The sequence below is a fragment of the Monodelphis domestica genome, chromosome 5 (genome assembly GCF_027887165.1).
Source record: "Monodelphis domestica isolate mMonDom1 chromosome 5, mMonDom1.pri, whole genome shotgun sequence".
NCBI lineage: Eukaryota > Metazoa > Chordata > Mammalia > Didelphimorphia > Didelphidae > Monodelphis > Monodelphis domestica.
This window is the reverse complement of record NC_077231.1, coordinates 1,744,267-1,769,857: the sequence shown is the minus strand read 5'-3', so window position 1 is coordinate 1,769,857 and position 25,591 is coordinate 1,744,267. Positions and strand designations below refer to the sequence as shown.

Genomic DNA, 25,591 nt, shown 5'->3' with positions numbered 1-25,591 from the left:
CTTGCCTGATGGCAGTTTTCTGACAATTCTTGCCATTTATCCTGAACATTTCAGAGACCAGCTACTGTCCCCCCAAATGGAAGGAAGGAAGCTCTTTCATGAAGCTGTGCAGCCCTGTGAGCAGCTCAGGCATTTCTCTGTTGACTGCAAGCCGGATCCCAAAGCAGACTTGCAAATCTCTGAGCCTGAGCAACAGGAGTCAGCAGCTTTTCCTCCCACATTCATTCTCTCAGGACTCGGTCAGCTCCCAAAATACACTGGGGTGAATTGAGCCCAACCTCTGAAAAGGAAGATCACCACTGAAGTGGGAGCATGGTTACAAACAAGACCCCTCGACATGGGGGCCCCCTCCTTCTCAAGTGGGGAAGACCCAGGAAGAGAGTTCCCCTCCCCGGCCACCCTCTGGAGACTACTTCACTAGCTGCAGCAGGCACAAGCATTCCAGAATCATGTGTCAAAGGCAAAAAGCAGAAAGGATGGTCTGTTCTTGTCCAACAATGGCTGGGGCTCTTTGTTATTTCCTGAGCCACTGCAGGACTCGAAATCCTGCACAATATTTGTACAATTAACTGACAACTTGAATGACAAAAGACTGGTTGTAAATACTTGTCTGAAAATACTCAGGAAGAACAATACAGTTTGTCAGACAAAATGCCATTTTTCGGTAAGAAACCCTATCGGGACACTTCTGACAGACAGGAATACTGAGGCATAGGACTTCGGATACATTTTTACTCCAGTGATGTTGACCAATAATCACCGAGCTTTTATTAAGCACCATCTGTGTGCCAGGCATCATCTGAGGTGGTGGAGAAAACAGTTTAAAAAATGAAACAATTCCTACTCCTAGGGAACTTCTATTCAAACAGGGAAACAAAAACACATAGAAGTAGAGACCATATAAACTTTTTTTTTTTAAAGTAAAGCAAGATGATCATTCTAGAACTAGAAAGAAGGAAACCTGGGTGGCAGAATAAAGTGCCCCAGGCCTGAAGTCAGGAAGACTGGAGTTCTAATCTGGCCTCCTGGCTGTGTGACCCTGGGCAAGTCATTTAACCCTGGCTGCCAGTTTCCTCATCTATAAAATAAGAGAGAAGGAAATGGTAAAGCAGTCCACAAGATTTGCCAAGGAAACCTCAAACGGGGTCATGAAAAGTTGCATCCAACTGAAATAACTGCATGACAACAAAGAATTAAAAAGATCAGTTTACTGATTCCCCATCTACTACCACCAAACTTCTTTCAGAAAAAGAAACTGACCTTCTGAGAGCAATCCTTCATTCCAGAGTATAAATACTCCATCTTATGTCACTTTTAATAGACTTCACCAACAAAGAAGAAAGAATAATAGACTTCACTAGGAATGGGAGGCTCGCAGATGGGCCATGCCATTGGGCAGTCTTATCCCTGGCAGGCAGACTCCACAATGGCTCATGACAGGAAGGCCTCGCTCCAACCTCCCCTCACCCTCAACAAAATGTTGTGCAGGCAGTTGATGAATACCAACTATTTTCAAGGTCTCTTAGAAACCATCATGACGGGCTCCCGGGCTCCCGGGCTCCCACAGCTACACTGGAACCCGGGATCTCCTGCCTCGGGCCTGGCTCTCGACCCCCCAAGTCACCTAGCCGTGCCCTGCCTTCTTACCGAGTAAGACTCTTCAAGATGAAAATCCGGACTCTATTAAAAGGAGGAATGCAATCAAGCCGGTACCCAGCACCCAACTCTGATGACTCTCTGGCCTGAAAACCCATTTTAAAAGGAAATTCTGAAGGGTAGCCTCGTGAGTAGGACTGAGTAAGGAGCAAGTAAAAAGCCATTCAAAGCCCCCCAGTTTTGACGAGCTCAAAGGCCACAAATTGACCAGCCAAATAAAGACATCCCAAATGGCCACCTCCACGTTGCAGTCACCCCCTCCGCTCGCCAGCTTTGGGGCACTTGGAAGACAAAGAACAGAAAATCTGGGTGTCACATGATTGAGGCTTCCGTGGTACCTGGGCTGGCAGGACTCCCACTCAGTAGTAAATGCCAATTTTAAGGACAAAGCTGGGGTGGGGGGGCGGGGGGCAGAATCTCTTCCAAAGGGTATGTGTGCACGCGTGCATGCAGACCTGAACATCCCACACCAGCTGGCTGCCTTAAGCCTTCCAAAACTAGGCGTGGAGGACTCCGCCGCCTTCAAGGAGAATCCGCCCCGCCCCCCACTAAGTAGTCCCGGCCGCCGGCAAGTGCTCTTAACATTTCTCTGGTGGGCTAAGTTCCCAAAATGGAGGCTCATTTGGCCGCCGACTCTCCTACACTCTGGCCTGACGCCGGGGGCTCCCAAGAGGAGAGCAGCCCCCCGCAATCAGGGAGCCCATCTTCCCGGCTCGCCCATAACATGGCAGCAGCCTCAGTGAGCCCCAGATGCCCTTGGCGCGTGGCTGAGAGCAAAGAAACAATGTGGCTGGAAGAGAAGCCGGCAGGCTACAGCCGAGTGTTTCAAGGGCATCTGTCTGGCGGCCTCACCAGGGCCAGAAAAGTCACCCAACCGCCCGAAGTGCCCAGACAAGGGTCAGCGAGCCGCCCGTTGAGGGCAAACACATTTTCCAGGGCTGGGGAGCCGGGGGACAAAGGGAGCGCGGTCTCCTCCTCTCCGTCAGGGCTGCCACATGCTCCCGGCTCAGAAACTTGGGCAAAGCCACTGCCAAAGCAAACTGCCTCAAAACAACGAGGAAGCTCGGCAGATCGCTGCGGGGAGGGGGAGAAGGGAGCCCAAGCAGCCTTACCACCGAGGGGGAAGAGTCAGTCTCCAGCTCTGCCTGGAAACGGAGAAGAACGCGGAGCCTGGAGCGAGCCTGCCTGCCTGCCTGCCTCGGTCCTGCTGGCTGACTCCAGATTCCCAGGATTCGCCTTGGAAGGACCAAACCCGGTGCTGGCGCTGGCGCTGGCGGTGGAGAGGCTCGGCCGCCGCTACTTGCCTGATCAAAGCTGCATTTGCTCCTCGGCCAGCTGGAAAACCCCTTCGCTTGGTCTTCCGGTGAGCCGCGGGGAGCCTTTGGGGAGCCCGCAGCAGGGCAGGGAATTTCACATAGCACCCATAGATCCCGGGCCTTGCCCAGTTCCCACCACAGCCAGGATAATCACATTCGGGCGGCGGGGAGCCAGCAGATGGTGGGTGCCATGGTAACCGGCCCTCGGAGCCTATTGGTAGAACGTGGAACTCCTGTCATTGGGTAACAATGGCTCTTTGTACTTCGGCGGTACTGCGCTTGCCTGGCAGGTGCTTTACCCCTTAAAGGGGCGGCCGGTCCCAGCCGACCTTTCCAGGGCTACCAGGTCGGTGGGAGTGAGGGCGCTCTAGCAGAAACCTCACTGTGTCGCGGGGAGTCACTGCTGGATGAGCCTCACAAGCCAGGGGCTCCCCGGTATTGGGCCGGTCTTTGCAGGCTGGGGGGGGGGGGCCCGAGGGGGCGGGTCCCGGAACTAAAGGTCTGGAAAGGGGGCGGCCTCCCTCCCTCCAAAGCTCTACACCGAAGAGCCCGCCTCTGGGGGCTCAGTTTTGCCATCTGCACTCTGGATGCTGCAGAAAGTCCAGAAGAAGGTGCGGCTCCCGGTAACTCACTGACCCCCTGCAAACCCGCGGCCACTGCCGGCCAAGTTTGCAAACGGAGCGAAAGTCATTTCGGTTAAACAGCCGAAGTCTTCCAGCTGACCGGAAGCCATAGTTGCTAAATAAGTCTTCCTAATGAAGTGGGCAGGCCAGGAGAAAGCCGTGTGAACTAGCCTTCGGAACCCAGGGCCGCCCGGGAGCCAGAAAATCTTCTCTTGCAACGGGACAAGGGCAGAAAGCCAAGCACACCGTGCTCCAGGCCAGCCGGACGGAGGGACGGCCAGACAAGTCCGCGGATGCGAAGGTGTTCCAGTGTTAAGATGAAGAGGATGGGTGGGGCTCGACTAAAGCAAGTGCTTTGAGTCCCCTTCCCTTCTGAGGAAGGCTAATGCCCGAGCAATAGCCCGGCCTGGCCTGGACAGAAGGCCCGCATTGGAGCAGTCATCTTAACTTGGCACCTCGCAGGGCAGTGACGCTGGCTTAAGGGCGGTTAGAGCCTCTTCAACATTGTCATGAAAAAGGCCATCAGTGGGAAGAGAACTAAGGTGGACACTTGGTTATCCACTGGCAGGTCTCTAGTGGTGTGCCTTGGGGGTCTGCCCTTGGCCCGCCTGAGGGCCATTTTTGTTGATCAGACAAAGGTAGAAACAGATTGTTCACTATGTCAGCACACAGCAAAGGTTGGGAGAGCAGCTACGCACATAGAAGAGAATATAACCGGGATTCAAGCTAGAACAATAAGATGAAATGTGATATGAATAAATGCAAAGTTCAACACAAACCCCACATGGCAGGAAACTGGAAAATGAGGGGACGCCCTTCGATTGGGGAATGGCTGAACACATTGGGCTATCTGTTGGTGATGGGATGCTCAAAGGAATAATAAAGTGGAGGGATTCCATGTGAACCTCTAGGAAGTGATGCAGAGTGAGGGGAGCAGAGCCAGGAGAACATTGTACACAGAGATTGATACACTGTGGCACAATCAAATGTAATACAGACTTCTCCATTAGTGTCAATGCAGTGTTCCAGGACAATTTTGAGAGACCTATGAGGAAGAGGCTCTCCACATCCAGAGAAAGAACTGTGGGAGCAGAACCGCAGAAGAAAAACATGTGATTTCTCCCTTGTTTATACCATTATATGATTGGGGATTTTGGTTCTAAAAGATTGCTCTATTACAAAAAGTGAATAATATGGAAATAGGATGAACAAAAATATAGGTATAATGTATTGGAATTGCTTGTCAACTCCAGGAGGGGGGAGGGAAGAGGAGAGGGAGATGTGGGAACCATGTGAAAATATTAAAATTAAAAAATAAATAAAACCACCACAGCAGGGTAAGGAGGGAAGGGGAGCTTTTAAAAAAGGCTGAGAGGAAAGACCACTCTACCTCAGTGTGACAAAGACTTTTATTTCCATCCTCCCGAGAATGAGTACTCACAAGACAGTATTACAACCAACAAGCAAGTACAAAGTATGAGAGTAGGCAACCTTGCAAAGAGGAGAGTATGGGTGGGAGGGGGTGCAGGGTGGGACACAATTAGAACAGGGGAGGAAAATGCAAAAGCTAGTGGTTGAACTAAATGAACATACTAGCAAGTCTATTGAAATGGGCAGTGGCTCTGCTTTTTTGTCTTGTCACGTCAGTTAATGGAATGAATTAGTATGAACTGGTTCTGCGGAGGAAAAACATAAGATATCGATTCTATTTCTAAACTGAAAACAAAGCTGCTATGCTTCATCCAGATATGTAGAACCGTCTGCTTAGAAAGGGCCCCAGGGTTCAATGAGTCCTTCCTGAACTGAAATCCCTTTCAGCAACACTGCTAACAAGTCAGTTTATAAAGAGGATGTCCATCATTTGGGGAATGGCTAAACAACCTGTGGGATATGATAATCAGGATGATTTCAGGAAAAGCTGGAAGAATCGACATGAACTGATGCAGAAGGAAATGAGCAGAACCAGGAGAAACACTGCACAGTCACTGCAATACTGAATGATGATCAGCTGTGAAAACTTAGCTGCTCTCAGCAACGTAAGGAACTGGGACAATTCTGAAGGACTTGGCACAGGGAATGCTATCAGCCTCCAGAAAAAGAACTGCTGGAGTCAGATAAGGAGTTAAGCAGACTATCTTTTGCATCAGTGTATTTTTGTATTATGTATTTATTTTGGAGCTTGGTCAGATATGAGTGTGTGCTCTCTCAAAAGTGACCAATATGTAAGTGTGTTTTGCATGATAGTACGTGTATGGCCCAGAACAAACTGCTTACCATCTCTGCGTTGAGGAGGGAGAGGGAAGAGAACAAGGGAAATGGTTTGGATTTTGGAAACTGTATGTTGAAAATTATTACATGTAATTGGGAAAAATAAAATATCTTTGAATTAAAAAATAAAATATGGGTTTTTAAAGTTAAATGTATTTATTTTTAAGTATTTTTCCAAGGTTACATGATTCGTGATCTTTCCTTCCCCCTTTCCCTCCTCCCTCCTGGAGCTGACAAGCAATTGCACTGAGTTATACATGTATTATCACTCAATACCTATTTCCATATTATTTATTTTTGTAACAGAGTACTCTTTTTAAACCAAAACCCCAACTCATAACCATATAAACAAGCGATGAATCAATAAAGTTCTTTATAAACCTTAAAGTACTACATACATTTTTTATCATCATCTGCCTTCCAATGATGGAGGACCCATCAGTCTTCTTGAAAGATTCTATTTGAATATCTAATACTACAAAATTGAATGCTTCCTATGGGTCAAGCATTATACTAAAAGATAGGATAAGGCACAAGAGACGATAACTCTTTTCTGCTCACATTCAATAAAACTAATAGAGTTAGCACACTCTTGGCTTGTGACTCCTCTTTCCATTCTTATGTGTCAAAGTTCATAGAGGGAGAAAGGTTAACATGGGGAGATAGAAATTGATTCTTATCTCCTACTCCAAGTCCCCAAGTCCCCTACTACTGCAAGCAATGGAAAGGAGCAATCTAAGATTGTCACATCTCCTGGTCACGCTTCTCCTGGCTTTGCTGATGCAAATCCAGCCTCTTCTCTATTCTTATTCCATGCAGCAGCTCCTTACCTGGAGCCTCAATTCCAGAGTCACTGCTTTTTGGCTCTCACCTCTCTAGTATGCAAGAAACTCCCCTTCCTATGTGTTGCTAGGGTCCCCAACCTAACTCCTTATTCTTTCTACTGTGAATTTTAAAACTACTCCACCCTACTCGGACCATACTTTAGAAGATTTGATTTAGCTATTTCCTGATTTGTAACAATGGAGATGATTGGTCTATCAGAATCAAGTCTTGGGAACTCTACATTTCTCCACCCTACTTAGTTTAACAAGGTCAGGAATGTCTGCACCATACTCAAGGATTAAGTGTCTGAGAAGATGGCCTTCAACAGACATGTGCAGAAACAGCTGACAGACCCCTGGGCTGTCCTAAGTCAAGTTAAGCTAACATTGGTACAGATGAGATGCAGGAAAGTGATGTAAAACCATCTATATAGGGCACATCATTTCCTCTCTTTGGCCTCTTTCCCCAGAGAGGTGGCAGCTGGCAGCTTGCTATGTGTTCAGACATCTTGGTGTGGTGGCAGCTATTTGTCTGAGTTTTGGCAGTGAGTTTGCCCTTGGGCTAATTCAGGTTCAGGCATCTTGGCTGAGCCCTCTTGGAGTTCAGGATGATTCCTTCCTCCTTTGTTGTCCATACTTTACCTTCCTAGAGCCTCTAATCTTCCCCCTGGCACTAGCCAGGCAGGAGAAATCCTATACCCCTTCCTTCTCCCTTCTTCTTAATTTCTTTCCACTATATTAATTAAATAACCATAAATTTCCAGCTGACTTGGGTATTTTTTTTTATTTGGGATATCCACAGTGACCAAATAATTAATATAGTTTAGGTGACAATGCTAAAATTATCCTTTACACTACACCTCCTCCAACTTCTGTCTCCCACATTCACCCACCTGAAGTCTCTGCCCTGGCCAGGCACAAATTATTACAAACCTGCTAAGTCCTCCATATTCTTTAAAAAACAAATTCTTGAAAAAGCCTGACTTGGTCCCACGAGCCCTTAGACTATCATCCTATATAATACTTTCCAGTCATTCACAATCACTCTTCAAAAGAAGGGAAGAATGAAAAGCTGTCTAGGAAAAAAAAGCTGCCTAAGGGAAATGTTGATGATATAGTCAAACAAAAGAGATCAATATTTTCTAACAATCTTTTAAAGTTATCTAAGGCTCTATCTACATATGCTTCCCTCTCATAACATGCAATCATGCTTCCAACCTCTTCACCCAGTTGAAACCCTCTCCAAAGTGACCAATGATCTTTTCTCAATCTTCATCCTTTTTGACTTCTCAACAGTGCCTGAGTGTTGACAATCACCATGCTAGTTATCTGCTACGTTACCTTAAAATCACTCTCAACTCCCTCGTCCCTTTACAGCCAATCAGTTGCCAAGTGGAGGCAACTCTATTCCCATATTTCTAAAATCCATCACCTTCTTGCCCCTCACACAACTACTACTCTAGGTCTGGCCTCTATCATTTGAACTAGTGAAGTAGGCTCTGTCAACCCACTATTTTCCCCAGTGTCTGATGCCACCAGAGCAAAGTCAAACCAAGTGGGAAAAAGACACTAGAAACTGAGGAAGAAGCAAAGGATATTTCAATATATTCTTCTCAACAGAACAAGCTCCTGAGCCTGGAAACCTCCAAGCCTCCATGCAAGAACCCCCCTCCTGAGGAAAGGAGCCCATTTGCTACAGAAAGGCACCAGCTTTTATTCTTGGAAAGATGAGGAAGGGAAAAAGAAAGAACAAGATTATGGCTTGAGGGGCAGGTAGAATAGCGGGAAACCTCTGGAGCCCTGCCCAGTGAGATAACCGATCTTCTTCTCAGGAAAGGTTCCTAGGATTGTTCTCAGTCCAGGCCCTGGGGGTGCAGTTCCTGCAGTCCCCATTTCTTAAGTTCTAATTTTTAGTTGCAAAAGATTATTGTTATGTATCAGAAACCCCTGAACAAATGCAGGCTCGAGCAAATCCAACCAATCATTAGAGTCAGTCTTATTTTCACTTTCCCCGATTGACCCATCTCTAATCTGTCCTCCACACAGTGATATAACTAACACACAAGTCAGGCCATTTCACTTTTGTGCTTAACCAAAGCCAATAGCTCCCTAAGGTCTCCCCAGTCAAGTACAAACTCCCAGGGCAGAACTTTTCAAGGAAAATGAAACATAGGATTGATTCAAGGCCGAAACCAAGGCACCGGGAGAATAAGCCAGATGCCAGAGATTTCGGTAGAGGGCAAGACCCAATATTAGCCACCTCTGCAGAGATGGCAGCATCACTAGCTCAAACACCACAACCTTGTTTTATGGAACCCCCAATTTACCTAATCCCAGGGGGACTGGCCTTCAAGAAACTCTGAGGCTGATCCTTTGTCCCAGACTGAATGAAGAGCCATGGGCACTCACTGAACACCCAGGATGGGACTGGTGAGAGTAGAGTGCCAAGTCTGCTCCCAGGCACCATAGCCCAGGGCTACAACCTCTTTCCCAAGCCCCTAAGTAACCAGCCCCTGGTTTCTCTTTGATGATATATCTACGTAGAAAGAAGAGCCCCAAGTTTTCAGCAGGGTACTTATCTCAGTGGCTCGGTGTGGTCTCTCTTGTCCTGATTAAAGAGATATCCTTTTGCAACTGCTTTTGTGATTCTGTCTTCTGTCCAGGTTGCCATAAATGCAAGTCGAACACTCTGCTTCAGTTTAGTTAGCCATCTTGACCAAAAGTCAACAACTAACTTCCAAATAAACCTTGACAGACAACTAAGTGTTTAAAATGGGATGTAATATAAAAGATCCAACTTAAATCCATAGAACCTGATTAAAGTAAACTTTGCCCATGACTAAAATACTACAAACTCTAAAAAGGATCTTTTCTCCAATCTCTACCTTCTAGAGAATGCTGGTCAAAGTTTAGACCCTTCTTTTGAGTTGCTATGCAAGAAAAGAATTCAAGTCTAGCTGTGAAGCAGAAGAAGTTAAAGAAATTGACATTTAGAAGGGACCTAAGTAGTCATTTAGCCTAGCCCAGTGATGGCAAACCTTTTAGAGACCAAGTACCCAAACTACACCACCCCCGCCTTACCCCAGGCAGAGAGAAGTGCTCCCATTGGGCTAGTGGGCAGAGATAGAAGGTGATGGAAGAATTGTCCTCAGGTGGGCCTGGAGAGGGGGAAGGGAAGCAGCCCCTCCAGCACACCTGCCATAGGTTCACTAACACAGGTCAAGCCCCCACACAAAGAATGCCCTAACTGTAACAGAAGAATGTTAAGCTTTTCTTTGAAGCTTTTCAAGGAGGAGAAATTCATCGAGACAAGCCATTCCACTTTTGGAAGCCCAAATTATTAGTGAGTTTTTCCTGATATAATGCCGAAAAGACCTTTGCTACCACCTCAAGTCTGAGGAATGTCTCTCACTTCAACCCAAAAGACAACATTAACTATTATTAGTACTTATCTGAAGATGGATTCCTGGAATTATAAACCCAGCACTTGGTAGCTCTTTTTTCCCTGAAGGCACCAGATAGATCCAAGGAAAGTAAGAATTGCCATGCTAACTATTCATTCTTCTAGATTTTCTTGTTTCCTCATCTATACAATGGGGATGGATAATAATAGCACCTACCTCCTAGAGATGTAGTGAGGATAAAGAGCTTTGCAAATCTTAAAATGTTAGAGAAACACTAACTAGCTATTACAAAGATCAACACACCCAGACTACATCACTGCAGCCCCTAAATCTAGCATTTGAACAATGTTTCTGAACCTTTAATGAAACAGTGGTTATGTATTCCACCCACGATGTCACTAAATATTCATTGTACCAGGCCCTACATGATAAATTCCAGGTTCTTTTATAGGAAGTTGTCTTTACTGGAAAATATGTGTATGCTTGCTCTTGATAGAAAACAAGCCATTTTTCCTGAAATTTCCCTTTTTAGCCCTAGCTTCCAGCGAGCTTACAGTTAAGCTCATTCACTGCCCAAGAACTATGGCTTGTTTAACTCAGGTAAATAAATCTATAAACATCCATGTCCCCCCCTCCTCCCCCTTTTAAACTCTTATCTTCTGTCTTAGCCACAATACTAAGTATTAGTTCTAAGGCAATAGAACAGCAGGGGATGGGCCAGTGATGGTGAACCTTTTAGAGACCAAGTGCTCAAACTGCAACCTTCCCGCTGCATGTGAAGCCCTGCCAGCCCCACCTTACCCCAGACAGAGAAGGGAGGAGGCCTCCTACTGGGCTGCTGGTTAGAGTGGCAGGTGAAGTGAGGAATGTCCTCAGGTGTGCATGGAGAGGTGAATGGAAGTAGCCCCTTCTGGCATGCATGCCATAGGTTTGCCAACACAGAGCTAGGCCATTGGGGTTAAAGAACTTGCCCAGGGTATTGTAGGTAGGATGTATCTGAGGGCACGTTTGAATGCAGATCCAGGATCTCCAGGCCTGACTCTCTCTCCACTACACCACCTAGATGCCTTCTTTCAATTTGCTCCTAATGAACATTATTTAAAAACCTTTAAAAATACTCTCTTGACTTGTTAATATATTGTATAGAGGCATACCTAGGATATGCTGTGGCTTTGGTTCCAGACCACCACAATAAAGCTGAGTCACACAAATTCTTTGGTTTCCTACTATATATAAAAGTTATATTTATACTATACTGTAGTCTATCATTATTTCTAAAAACTAAGAATAATTTCTAAACAAAAGTAATTTCTAAAAAATAAAAAAACAAACCAATGCATATTCCTTAAATTTTTTTTGTTGCTAAAACATGCTAAGCATCATCGGAACCCTCAATGGGTCATAATCTCTTTTGCCAGTGGAGAGCCTTGCCTCAATGTGTTAATGTGCTAACTTATCGGGGTAGTGGTTGCTGAAGTTTGGGGTGGTCATTTCTTAAGTTAGGGCACCAATAAAGTTTGCCACATTGATTAACTCTTCCTTTCACTCAAAAACCTAAAAGAGATTGTTGTAGGGTTGTAGGGTTATTCGCTGGCCCAATTTCAATGCCCTTGGGTCTCAGGGGAGGGGGGGGGGTGATGACAGAAAGAAAAGAGACAGACAGAGAAACAGAGAGACGGGAAGAGAGAAAGAGGGAGACAGAGAGAGGGGGAGATAGAGAGAGGGAGAGAGACAGGGGGAGAGAAAGAGGGAGCCAGAGAGAAAGGGGGGGAGGGGGGAGAAAGAGAGAGGGAGAGAGGGAGAGAGAGACAGAAAGGGAGAGAGATAAGGAAAGAGAAAGAAGGGAGAGAGAGAGAGAGAGAGAGAGAGAGAGAGAGAGAGAGAGAGAGAGAGAGAGAGAGAGACGGGGGAGAGACAGAGAGACAGAAAAAAGAGAGAGGGAGACAGAAGAGAGAGATACAGAGAGAGAGAGAGGGACACAGAGAAGAGAGATGAAGGGAGGGAGGGAGATGGGGAAGAACATGTTGGTAGAGCAGTCAGAACACACATAACTGTCTCATCTGGGTGTGTTTGTGCACCCCAAAACAATTGTGATAGTAAAATCGAAGATCACTGATCACAGATCACCATAAGAGACAGAAGAATAGGGAAATGGTTTGAAATATTGTGAGAATTACCGAAAGGTGACTGAGACAATGTGAGCACAGGCTCTTGGGAAGACAGTGCCAATAGGCTTGCTTGCATAAGAGTGACCATAAACCTTCAATCGGTAAACATCACAATGTTTGCAAAGTGAAATAAAGCAATATGCAATAATACAAGGGATGCCTATGTAAATAATGGTACGAAAGCTAAGATTTAAATAGCACCTTAAAGATTACACAGTGCTTCTTAATTTATCTCCTTTGCTAATCACACCAACATTATTATCTCCCCCATTTTCCAGATGAGAACATGGGGACCAAGAGGGATTCAGTGACCTACCCAGGATCATGCAGTTTCTAAGTGACCAAGGAAAGATTTGAATTCGGGTCTTCTGAGCCCAAGTTCAGCATTCTCCCATGCGTTTCTTCTCAAGTCCTCTGTCAATGGAGCAGAGGTTTGACCTTATGCAGAGTACACAGGAATTGTTCATTAAAAAGGGAAAACCTAAACTTAAACTAGCTCAGTCCAACAGACATTTATGACAGGCAGAGGAAGCCCTGTTTTGGGAGCTGGAGGACCCCAGTATGTAGAGCTTAAAGTTTTAGTGAAAGTGTTTTCCTGGAACTACCTTGTAAGCCAGGGAATATATGAATTGCCAACCCCATTTTACATATGAAGAAGCTGAGGCTCAGGAAGATGAGGCGACTCGCTCACTCGTGGTGACAATTACTGAAGGTTTGGCCTAGCGGGGGGTTCAAACTCAAATCTGCTGACTCAGAGCCAACTTTCTTCCTTCTCCACCACGCCTCCTCCTTGCTTTCTTACAGGTCGCAATTTAGTTGGGAAAAGAGCCACCCAAAGATACCTGTGATGTCTAATTATAGAACCCATTTAGTGTGTTAAAAAGAGCTGCCCGGGGGCTGGGTGGGGGCAGGGAGGAGGTCTCCAAGGGATGTTCTTGAAGGAAGAAAAGGAAGGAATTTAACAAGCAAAAAGAGGGAAAGAGGATCTTTTCAGTCGGGCAATAATGTACAGAATGAACCAAGCACAGTTCAATTAAATGGAGAAAAGTGGAAGGAGGAAGGAAAGCTGGAAAGGGAAGGTGCTGCAAGATCTGGAGGGTTCCAATGCCAAGAAAAGGAGTCTGCACTGTATTTGGGAAGCAGCAGCAGCAGCAGGGCCCCTGGGGGTTATGAACAGAGGGATCCAATGTGTACACTTCCGGAACAGACAGGAAGCATGAATTGCCCTGATGAGAAGGGGGGAGGGGGGGGACTTCTTGAGCTGTTGTGACTGGCTCCAGGGAATGAGGACTTGGCCAACAGTGGGAGCAGAAAAGAAGGGAACGATGGGAGAGGGCACAAAGGTAGAAATTATGAGCCTGGACGATGACGCTCATTGGAAGCAGTCAGAGTGCCAGATAGTATATTGAAAGGTTTTGAGCATGAGATAGAAAGAAAGATGAATGAATGAGTTCAAAGGGAAATACGATGTGTTATTTGACTGCAGAAGAGAAGTCGGTAGCAGAGCAACTCATTTCTGGTTTCCAAGTCAAAACGTGGACAGTAGGGATCCGTTTCCATCCACCACAGCTCTAGACTCCCATTTAAAGATAAGACTCATCACCAATCCCACTCATGACAATCCAAAAGTGATTCAGCCGCACATAAACGTGTAGCCCTAAAGGTATAAAAGGAAAGGAAACCGGCCCATAGGCACACCAATATTTACAGCGGCTCTTTTTTGTGGTAGTAAAGAATTAGGACCTGAGGGAGTAACAATCCACTGGAGAATAGCTGAAGAAGTGCCGGTATCTGAATGTAATGGAATACTATTTATTATACCGTAAGCAACAAAGGAGAGCACTGCTAAGCAACCTGGGAAGACTGGTATGAAAGCTGAGCCACGATCCCAAAGGAATTTAGACACGAGCAGAAATGCGACATGTTCCCCAGTTTGAGGATTACCATTTCGTTTCCCCCATTATAAACATGGGGTTTGCTTTTCTTGCTGCCTCCGTAAAGACGAGAGAAGAGGCTAAGAGGGAAAAAATGTGGATGTGAAAATAAACCAAAAGTGAGTAATCCTGTCCTCTGGGAAAGAACTCTTGCATAAGAGTTCCGGTTGGTTTAAATTAACTTTTCAATTTAAGTTTGGAGAGTGCCCCTTCGGGTTATTTCAGGTTGAGACACTTCTCTGGGCAAATTACCACCAACCCTGGTGTTCGTTTTTAGATCAATCCAGAACCAGCGGATTCTATTTTCTCCTGTAAGTCGCAGAACAGTGGCCAATTTGCATTTGGTAGAGGCAGTTTCATCTTTGGGAGTTTCCTTCTCGGATGGAAATCCCAGAAACACAAATCTCACCCAAACAAGACAAACGCCCCATTGGATCATAATGCTACCACTTTATGTGCTACAACAAAATATATGCAGAGTTGAAGGATTCATTTGCACCTGGTTTCTACAGAAATGCCAACCTGATTATAAGAAGTACTTAGGAAGTTAGTACGGTGCCTAATAAATAGATCGGAAATGCCATAAGGCAGCCACGTTCACGTTTTAAAAGATGAAAATTGCTTCTCAGAGGCTCTCGTTCTAATCTATCACATTATTAAACGTAAATAAAGATAGGAAATGAAGGGTTAGATACAGACAAAAAGTCAAGGAGCTGACGTGGAAACTCCTTGAGAAATGGGCCAATTCCGTTGGAAGCACTAGAATACAGACCAGGGAAAGCGTATAGTGGACTTCACATACATCAAAGGTTTAATAGGAGTGTTTGTCAGACCCTTGGGCAGAAGCAGAAAGAAAACAAAGATGCCGTTCCCCCACTTCTTTCAGCTTCTCTGCCTCCCCAATCAGTTGCCATGTTCTGTGGATTCTACATGCACGTTTCTTCCCTTTGCTCCACTTCTCCAACAATCTCCAGGCTAATGAAGGTCTTCAGTAACAACTCACTTGGATTTAAAGGAAGAGTCACCTACTTGGAAGACTTGTATTCAGGTGCTTCCCTCTGTAATATATTGCCGAGAGTCAAAAAAATGATCTTCTACGGCACAGGGCTGACCGTGTCACTAACCAGCTCAAAACCTCAAGTGCCTCAAGTGTAGTGCCCTTAAGATGCTACACCGTCTGGATTCAGACCCCCCATCTAGCCTTCTATCACATTATTCCCCATAAAGCATTCTACATTTCAGATAAATGGCTCATAAAACATGTCTTCTCTTCCATCATTTTTGCCAGTGGGTTTTCTCTAGTCATATTGGTTACATATTTATCCATTATTAAAGTTATATTATGGAGGCAGCTAGGTAGCTAAGTGGATTGAAACCCAGTCTAGAGAAAGGAGGTCCTGGGTTCAAATCTGCCTCAGATACTTCTGAGCCCTTACCGCTCTTTTGCCTTAGAACCAAGACAGAAGAGTGTTACGGGCTAGGCAATGAGGGTTAGGTGACTTGTCCCAGGATCACACAGCTAAATTAACTATTGTAACTTCTAACTGATAATCTCAATTGCATTTTATTTTTTCGTAAAGTTGCAAAATCTGGTTTCTTAGAATGCAGATATTATATTGTCGTTACCAAAATGAAAGGCGTTGAGAACACAGGACAGCAGAGCTCTTTTAATTCCCACAGCGACATCCACTTTCCATCGCAATGAAACAAGTAGTGGCATAACACAGCCGATCTGACTTATGAGGCCCCGACGAATGACAAGGACAGATGATTATGCTCAGGTCAAGATTCAACAGGCACCGACATAAACTTGACATAGCCCATTAAATAAGCACAGCAGCTCATTCACTGTAGGTTGAAGCACATTTGCCATTGAAATCTCGCTTTTTTCTTTCAACTTTCTTTCCCCCCAGGCTTATGTGATTTATGCTGTCTCCCTCCCCACTCCTGGAGTTGATAAGCAAGTTCACCGGGTTATATGTATCCCATCACTCAAACCAGTTTTCATTTTTGTAGTAATCTTTTAAAACCCAAACCCCAAATGATAACCCGTATACTAGTAGTAGTCTCTCGGTGACCAAGAATGACAAATGCCCATATAAACAAGGGCTAAACCATATTTTCTTCTGCTTTTCTACTCCCACAGTTCTTTCTCTAGATGTGGATAGAGTTCTTTGTCATAAGTCCCTCAGGTTTGTCCTGGGTCACTGCACTGCACTGCACTTGTAGTAGCAAAGCCATTCCCCAATTGAGAGACCCTGAATTTTCTAATTTTTTGCCACCACAAAAAGCACAGGGATAAATATTTTTGTATAAACAGAACCTTTCCCTTTTTTTTTAAAAAAAAAAATCTTTTTGGGAAAGAGATAATAAGGAAAAAGACTTGTACAAGAATATTCATAGCTGCGCTCTTTGTGGTGGCCAAAAATTGGAAAATGAGGGGATGCCCTTCAATTGGGGAATGGCTGAACACATTGTGGTATCTGTTGGGGATGGAATACTATTGTGCTCAAAGGAATAATAAAGTAGGGGAATTCCATGGAGACTGGAACAACCTCCAGGAAGTGATGCAGAGCAAGAGGAGCAGAACCAGGAAAGCATTGTACACAGAGACTGATACATTGTGGTACAATTGAATGTAATGGACTTCTCCATTAGTGACAATGCAGTGATCCTGAACAACTCTGAGTAAGGGATTTTTGAGAAAGAACACTCTCCACATTCAGAAGAAACACTGTGAGAGTAGAAACACGGAAGAAAAACAACTGCTTGGTTAAATGGGTTCAGGGGATATCATTGGGGATGTAGACTCTAAATGAACATCCTAGTGCAAACATCAACAACATGGAAATAGGTCCTGATCAAGGACACATGTAATACCCAGTGGAATTGCATGTTGGCTATGGGAAGGGTGGGTGGAGGGAAGGAAGGGAAAGAATATGATTCTTGTAACCAAAGAATAATGTCTAAATTGATGAAATAAAATTAAAATTAAAATAATAAATAAATCTCTTTGGGAAAAAAACCCAGTAGTGATATTGCTGGACCAAAGGAAAAGCATTCTTTTAAAGCCTTTGGGCATAGTTCCAAATTGCCTTCCAGAATGGTTGGATCAATTCACAACTCCACCAGCAATGTATTAGTGTCCCAATTTTGCCACAATCCCCTCCAATGTTTATTATTTTCCTTTACTGTTATTTCGGCCAATCTGATAGGTATGAGGTGATACCTCAGAGTTGTTCTGATTTGCATTTCTCTAATCAGGAGAGATTTAAAACATTTTTTATATGATTACTGATAGTTTTGATTTGTTCATCTGAAAACTCCCTATTCATATCCCTTGACCATTTGTCAATTGGGGGATGATTTGATTTCTCATAAATTTGACTTAGTTCTTTGTATATTTGAGAAAGTAGACCTTTGTCAGAGAATTGTTAAAAAATTTTCCCCTGGTTTATTGCTTCCCTTCTAATTTTGGTTGCATTCATTTTGCTTTATATAAAACATTTTAAATTTAATTTAATATAGTTAAAATGATTCATTTTCTATCTTATAATGTTCTCTACCTCTTGCTTGGTTTTAAATTCTTTCCTTTCCCATAGATCTGACAGGTATACTATTCCATATTCACCTAAGTCACTTATAATATCATTCTTTATGCTAAAGTTTGTTTTAATTGGCTTTTATTTGAATTTCAATTCCATTGACAAAAGAGAACACATGTATCATAATACAAGGTAGCGTTTATATAATACTTTGGTCCAAATGAGATTGTCTGTAACAACCGTATGAGATAGGTACTACTGTTTTCTTCATTTCACAAATGAAAAAGCTGAGGCTGAGAGAGGTTAAATGACTTGCTTAGGGTCATACCACTATTACACGTTTGGCATAGCATTTGAACTCAAGCCTTCCTGACCACAAGCCCAGCACTCTATCAGTGACCCATCTCACTGCCTCAATGTTACAATGTCCTTAAAAAAAAAAGCTGACAATTTTGAACATTGTTTCATGCCCAAAAGTTCATTAGAAAATTACTCGGATTGACTCAGACAAAATGTGCATCCAGGTGGCAAAAATACTCCTCAAACTGCATCTCTTTGAGATGCCTAATATTTAGAGACTGCTTTAGAAAAGGAAATTTTAAATTCAATGACCAAGTCCATCACTATCATGCTGGATCAGTTCCTCAACATTTCTTCTGCCTTGATTTCCCTCTCCCCTATAGAACAGGGGTAATAGCCAACCTATCTTGAAGAGCGAAAGCATTTCTGCTACTAAGAAAACTGAAAGGAAGGAAAATTATTCCTGAACACTAGAATATGGACTTTTGGAAAAATAGATACAGCAGGCTCGCGTCTATTCTGATGCCATTAGGTGCACAAACCGGTTCTTACTCTTTGATTAGTCTTCAGCTATACATTATGCACTCCATATGCAACCACAGCCGCTGTGCTTCATCTCTGAAGATCAAGTCATTGGAACAGAAAGTGGGCAAATGAGGCAAGTCTGTGAAATACAACGTGGGGCCAATCTGGTGAGTAACAATGTCATTCCCTAAAACACTGTGTATTGCACGTGAGTTCTGAATTGTAACATATGGCACATTAAGCTTCATTAATAGCAAAGGGGAGAGCTTGAAAGTGCCTGGTAAGGAGGAAAAACCATGGGCTGGCTCTCAGAGCTAGTTTCAAACCTAGCTCTGCTATTTTTCTGCCATTTTTCAGTTGTGTGACCCTGGTCAAATCACTTCATCTCTAAAATAAGTGCAGAGGATTAGATGATTTGTAAGATCGCTTCCAATTCCAAAATTAAGTCTATGATGTATTATCAAATCAACACACCAGAGTTATGATTCAGGCCTAAAAAGACCTTCAGTATCATCTAATTCACTACTTCATCTTTTATCATTCTGTCTTTCTCTTTGCCTCTCCATTCCTTTCTTTCTACACCTCTCAATGGTTGTTCCTCACTCTCCTCCAACTCAATCCCTTGGGGAAATCAACTCAACTCTACATTATTCTCTCTTGTCTAATTTCCGGTTCCCTTGGACTATCTATGATCACATTTTGTCACATCCCAATCCTGGACAACTCCCATGATCTGCCTCCTTTGCTCTTCTAATTACATAATACTGAATGGAGCTAGAAGAAACCATGAAACAGAAGCCAACTGGACAAATTAGAATTTTATTTTATCTGATCTCAACTGGGCCCTCCCCACAGCAAGGCAAACATTCCATTCCTCTCTAAACAATTTGATATCCCATACTCTCCACCGTGGTAGTTCTAAACTTTCTTGTCTCTTCTCAAGCCTCATATGGGCCTTGCCTCATACTTCACAAAAACAGCTGAGACTCATCCACTAAGACATACCATTTCTGTCCTCCTTACTAGCTCATCTCATTCAGGCATGGTCCCTTACAACCTCCTCTTTTACTTCAATTTCATAAGAGGTGGCCCTTCTCACCAAGGCTAGTTCTTCTAATAGGCAACCTTAATCCCATTTCCTACCTGAATTCTCCAGCAGATTCCCCCCACTCTCTTCTCCAGTCTATCTTCAATCTCTAGTTATTGATTTTTCCCTACTGTTCATAAACATGCCCATGCCTCTCCAATCTTTGTTTTATTTTATTTTTTAAACTTCTGATGCCTAACCCAAAAGTCTTAGCAGCCATAATCCTAGATCTCTCCTCTCTTTTGTGGCTGGGCTCCTTGAGAAGGCATCTCCCCTGCTTCTATTTCCTTTCCTCTCCTCTCACTTTTTGCTAGATTGTCTCCTGATTTTGTAATTTAATTGAAACGATCCTCTCCAAAGTTACCAGTTACCACTTTGCTACCCACATGGTGTTCTTTTCTCAGTCCTGAGAGTTGTTTACTTCTCTGCAATATTTGACACTATTTGTTACCTTTTCTTCCTGGGTACTTTTTCCTTCTTAGTTTTTCATAGTGCTGCCAACCACTCCCGATTGGTTAATTTTGCTGGGCCAGGCCATTAACCATGGGTGTCCCCCCAGTGCTCAATCCTGGGCTCACTTCTCTCACTTGGTGACCTCCCATCTCCTAAATTAGAATGCCAGATCTATGCATCCAAACAGTGTCTCTCTTGAGCTATAGTCATGTGTCACTTTTGCCTCTCAGATACCTCAACCCACCTCCAACCCTTCCCTTATCCAAATTTCTCTCTCTTTCTTGAAGGCTCTAACACCCTAACATCCTATCCAGTCTTAACACCTCAGGGAACTCTTTCACTGTCATTCACCCCATATGAGTCTAGTTCCCTGTCAAAATATATTGTTTCTACTTTCACAACATATCTTCTCCCGGCTCAAATAGCCACCACCCTAGCTCAAGTTCTCTGTCAGCTCTCACCTGTCCTATTACAAACTACCTTTTCACCGGTATCCCTGTCGCAAGTCCCTCCCTCCCTCATCCATCTGTACTCAGCTGCCAAGTCTGATCATGTAGACTCCCTTCCCCAACCCAAATGAGGCCCAATGGTCATGTCTGACATCAATTACAAATGCCTGAGGAGTGTTTAAAGCTCTTTAGAACCTGTCCCCTTCCTACCTTTCCAGGTTTCCTATACTTTGCTTTCCCCACATATTTTATAAGATAGATACATTGGCCTACTTACTACTACAGTTCCTTACCGATAAAACAATCTACAGTCTCCATATCTTTGCATCATGCCTGGAATGTTCCACCCCATCACCAGTTTCCATGGCTTCCTTCAAGACCCCGCTCAAATCCCGTCTTCTCTTATAAGCTCCTTCCCCTCTCGGCTTCTCCGTCTATGTCTTATATCTACTATTTATCTACAAGTTCTCTCCTGTTAGCTAATGCTCTACAGTCCAGGGATAATGCTTCCCTTTCCTTATGAGTGCTTGGTATACACGAAATGCTTAATTAGCTAAAACTTATTAACTAAAGAACCTTACTTTTGCAGATGAAAAAAGTAAGACTGGAAAGTGCAATGCTTTGTCCAAATGCGTGGCGTTAATAAATAGGAGAGGTAAAATTGGAATCTGGCTGCCCCTTAGCTAGTGCACGTCTCTTACTTAGAGATCAGAGGTTCTTAAAAGATGTGATTAGGTTTCTCACAAAATACTCCCCAGTCCCAAAGGCTTCCACATTCCCCAGCATTGGCCACTGCCACTGACCGCAGCTTGCTGCTTCTTCTTCTAGCTTTGATGTTAGAAAGGTGTCTGAAGAAGTAACAAAAGCTGACTTTTTTCTAAGTTCTAGGGAAAGAAAGGAAAGGATGCTCAGTTGGGGAAAGAAACCGAGAGAGAAATCCTCAGGCCTGAGGAATGTGTCTGGACGCCAGATTGTGCTGGGGAAATCTTCTTGTTGCCAGCTTAAATGTTCCAAATTGCTTACAACAAAGAAAATTGTGCCGTGAGCAAATCTAGTTTGGGAGCTATCACTTATGAAGCAACATCTTTACTATCGACGACCACCACCTGAAAACATTCCCACTCAGTAAGACATTTCTTTTTAAGCTGTGATCAGAAAGGATCGCGGTTTTAACATGAAAATCTGCCTAGTAAGGGGCCTGGCGCATAATAGCTACAAAAAAGGTTGATTTTTGTAGTTACGGTACATTTGAAAGGTCTCAGTAGCTTGACTCGACTGCTGTAGGGTCTAGCCATTCCTGTAGGGGGCAAAAACGTACATTTTGAAAGAAGCTTCATTAAAGACGAAAATGAACTCAAAGGAAAGGAGAAACTAATAATTTCACATCAGCATTTTATCATTATTTATCTGCAGAGAATCACTGCTAAATGCCTTGTATCAGAAAATGACAGCTCTGCCCTGCCCTGCCCCCAAAAGAGGACTCCAAGGAAACAAGAGGTCACCCCTTTGCCACGTGCTCCTACATGTGTGCCTCGCCACCGCCATGCTCTGAGTTCCAGTCTACTCTTCCCCCGAATCATGTGTATTTGAGGGAGACCGTGCTCCAGCTCGGGGGGGGGGGGGGGGGAATATTTTGTCTCAACTGTTCATACGTGTATCATATTAGCAAACATGCTTTCTAAGAGCTAATTAAGTGTGGCTGCCTGCCCACCAGGAGAGCAATAATGCTAGAAGTCTGGAGCACTGTGTATGGGGTGTTTAGGCGACATTAGTACCTCGGGCCTGAAAAGAGCAGCAAGCCCTTTTGGAAGGCTGATTTCCACCCTCGGTGTCTGCTTGCCACCAGCTCTCACTTGTGGCTCCAAGAAGCTGCAGTGAGCTGCGACGCTTTCCTGAACTAGTTTGATTTCAGGGTTTTAATTGAGGCTCAGGCTTGTGCTTCACACTTCCTTACTCATTCCTCGGTTCCCAGCACATTCAAGTAATGCTCCCATCCTAGAGTATCCGGTGGCTGCCAGCAGCCACAGATTAATATATTCATGGGCGAACCTTCAGAAGGGAGGCTGGAGACTGGGGGAGAATGGGTGAGTGGGTGGTGAGGGCAAAGGAGAGGGAAACCGCAGAGCTTAAGGATTCAACAACAACCTGGGCTCCAGCAAGAGTGCCCCTCTGAGGATGGCAATAAAGGAGACTCAGAGGCAAGGGACTGAAGCACAAGAGCAGCCCTTACAGCGAGCAGGCTGGGGGAATTGAGCTCGGATGGGCAAGAGCGACGGTGGAGAAGAGCTTCCTCGGCTTCCGACATGCTCATTTTTATTGGGGTTACAAAAAGGAAGGGGGGAGGGACAAAGGTGGTCACAAGAGGCGCACCCTAAAACACCAGGCACGCTAAAGCCCCGAGTCAGGCTCCTTTGACCCCGATGTTAACGGATTGTTACTGGCAAGACAAGGAGACGGAGCTATCCCACCTGTCCTGGAACCTGACATCAGAAAGAACAGAAGTGGTCACTCCTGACTGGCAGAACTGGCTTTCGCCTTCTAGACATTGGAATCACTGGTCTGCCAGAGCTAGCTCAGCATTAGGGAGGCTCTGAAGGAAAGGGTGAGAGAGAAGAGGTCTAGACCAACGGTGCTCATTGGCCTCACTGTCGCACGCGGGTAAAATCCGGATGTCTACCAGCATCCTGCCAAGAAGCTGGACCACATCCAGCGACACTGCCTCAGGAAGATTCTGAAGATCACCCGGCAAGAGGAGGTACCAGACATGAGCCGAAATGCCAAGCATTCAAATTCTGCTGCAGAGAGCACAACCCCAGTGGGCTGGCCACATGTTCAAATGCCAAACGTACATCTGAGAACTCACAGAAGGCAAGTGCTCCCATGAGGTCCGAAGAAGCACTCCATGGGCCCTCTATGGGTCACTCTGAAGAGCTCTGGTGTGGATCCTGGCACAGATGCTGCGCCCCAGTCCAAGGAGGTACGGTGTGCTCTATGAGAAAAGCACAATTGCAAGTGGCTCGAAAGAAAGAGAGGTGCTAATGCCTCAGAGACGTCATCATCCCCCCAAAGTCCTTATGCACTCTTTGGGCCTGACCTGTGGCACACCGACCCAATGGCATACTCTTTGAGCATGAAGAACAAGAATGCATAGAAGCCCAGCACATTCCCTCACAGGACCTGGCCCAGCAATGCAAAGTGGGATAGGGTTGGGCAATTACTCCAGAAGGGCATGCTTGATCTATCAAATAGGAAGAACAATCCTGTACCTCTTATGTTTCAGCCTTATAAGAATAATGTTCTGGTAGATAAGAGCCAGGCCCTGAGAGAGGCGGTCCTGAGTTCAAATCTGACCTCAGGTTCTTCCTAGCTGAGTGATCCTAGGCAAGTCACTTAATTCCCATTGCCTACCCACATTATTTTTCTGCCTTGGAACCAATAAATGGCATTGATTCTAAGACAGAAGGTAAGGATTAAAAACAAAAAAAAAAAGAATAGGACTTCTGGGGCCAAGATAGTGGAGTAAGGAAGCCACTTTCCTCAACCCTACCAGATTCTCCTCCAAACAACATCAAACCAAATTCTGGTGGAGAGAGTCAGCTTATCATACCAGAGCAGCCTGGAGGTCGGACACCAGCGGTCTGTACGGGCAGCAGCAAGAGCAGATCTCATCCCAGAGGGCTCTGAAAGGCCTGGACCCTTCAACAGTGAAACCCTAAGCAGCAGCAAGCCTCCACCTCGGAACTGTCCAGCAATCTACAGGGAGACTCTACCTTCAATACAAGCCAGCAGTGAGGCTTCCCACAGTGCAAACTGGCAGGGAAACCCCCCACTAGAATAATTCGGTAGCTAGATCCCAAGGCCTGGAGCAAACCGGCAGCAAAACCCCAGGCTTCAGCATAAGCAACACGGGACACCGCACTCTCCAATACAGTTTTTAAAAATCACAAAATGAACTGATAAAAATGAACCAAAAAGATTTTTTTAAAGAATCTCACTCTAGATAGTTGCTATGGTGACAGGAAGTTTGGAATATAAACACAGAAGATGACAGCACTCACAGAATAGCCACATGAAGGAAAAATATAAATTGGTCTCAGACCAAAAAGATCTATTAGAAGAGCTCAAAAAGGACTTTAAAAATCCGGGGGGGGGGGGGCACCTAGTAAGCTCAGTGGATCGAGAGCCAGCCCTAGAGACAAGAGGTCCTGAATTGAATCTGGCCTCAGACACTTCCTAACTATGTGACCACTGGCCCCCTTCCCACCCTTCTGCCCTGAAACCGATCCACACGATTGATTCTAACACAGAAGGTAAACGTTTATTTCTTTTTAAAAATCCAATATGAAAGTTAGAAGAAAAGTGGGAGTAATGCAAGAAAAGTTATTCAGTGTCATATCAATCAAACTGTCCCCAAATTATTTTACAGAACGAGAAAAAGTAGCCGAAGTGATCAGAAGAGCAAAAGGACAAGACTCTCCAGGGAGTCACTGAAAACAAAGTGAAAGAAGGTAGCCCAGATCTCAAACTGTCTTTCAAAGCTGTAAGCATTGACACTCATACTGGCTAAGAAAAAGAATGGTAGAGCACTGGAACAGATTAAGTACGCAATGCCCAGAAGGAAGTGATGATAACAATCTAGCGTTTGAGAAATTAAAAGCACCAAGATTTTGGGACAAGAGATGCCGGGAAAACTGGGAAATGGTATGGCAGAAACTAGGCATAGATCCCACCTTGCACTGTATATCCAGATACGGTCAAAATGAATATCCGATTCAGACATAAACGGTAATACAAGCACATTGGGACAGAATGGAATAGTTTACCTGTCAAAGCCTATGGATAAGAGAAGAATTTAAAACCAGAGACAGAAAATATTACAGAAAGTAAAATGAATAATTCTGATTACATTAAACTAAAAAGGGGTTGCACAAACAACGCCAATGCAACTAGGATTAGAAGAGGAGAAAGTGGGGAGGGGACTGAATTCTATAGCAAGTAACTGATAAAGGTTTGACTTCTCAGATATAGAGAGAGCTGAG

At 44.5% G+C, this 25,591-nt stretch overlaps 1 protein-coding gene across 5 annotated transcripts in view; it reads right to left on the bottom strand.

Annotated features, from left to right (window-relative positions):
• FGD4 (FYVE, RhoGEF and PH domain containing 4) overlaps nucleotides 1–25,591 on the bottom strand; it is a 195,045-nt gene that overhangs the window by 111,206 nt on the left and 58,248 nt on the right. The window contains exon 1 of one of the 5 annotated variants that reach the window (XM_056797377.1): nucleotides 2,957–3,098. The exons of 3 other annotated variants lie outside the window; for them this stretch is intronic. The gene's annotated coding sequence lies outside the window, so the exon portion shown is untranslated. Of the gene's footprint in view, nucleotides 1–1,260; nucleotides 1,287–2,956; nucleotides 3,099–25,591 lie in introns of those variants that run through there. One more of the 5 variants, XM_056797376.1, reaches the window with a different exon arrangement.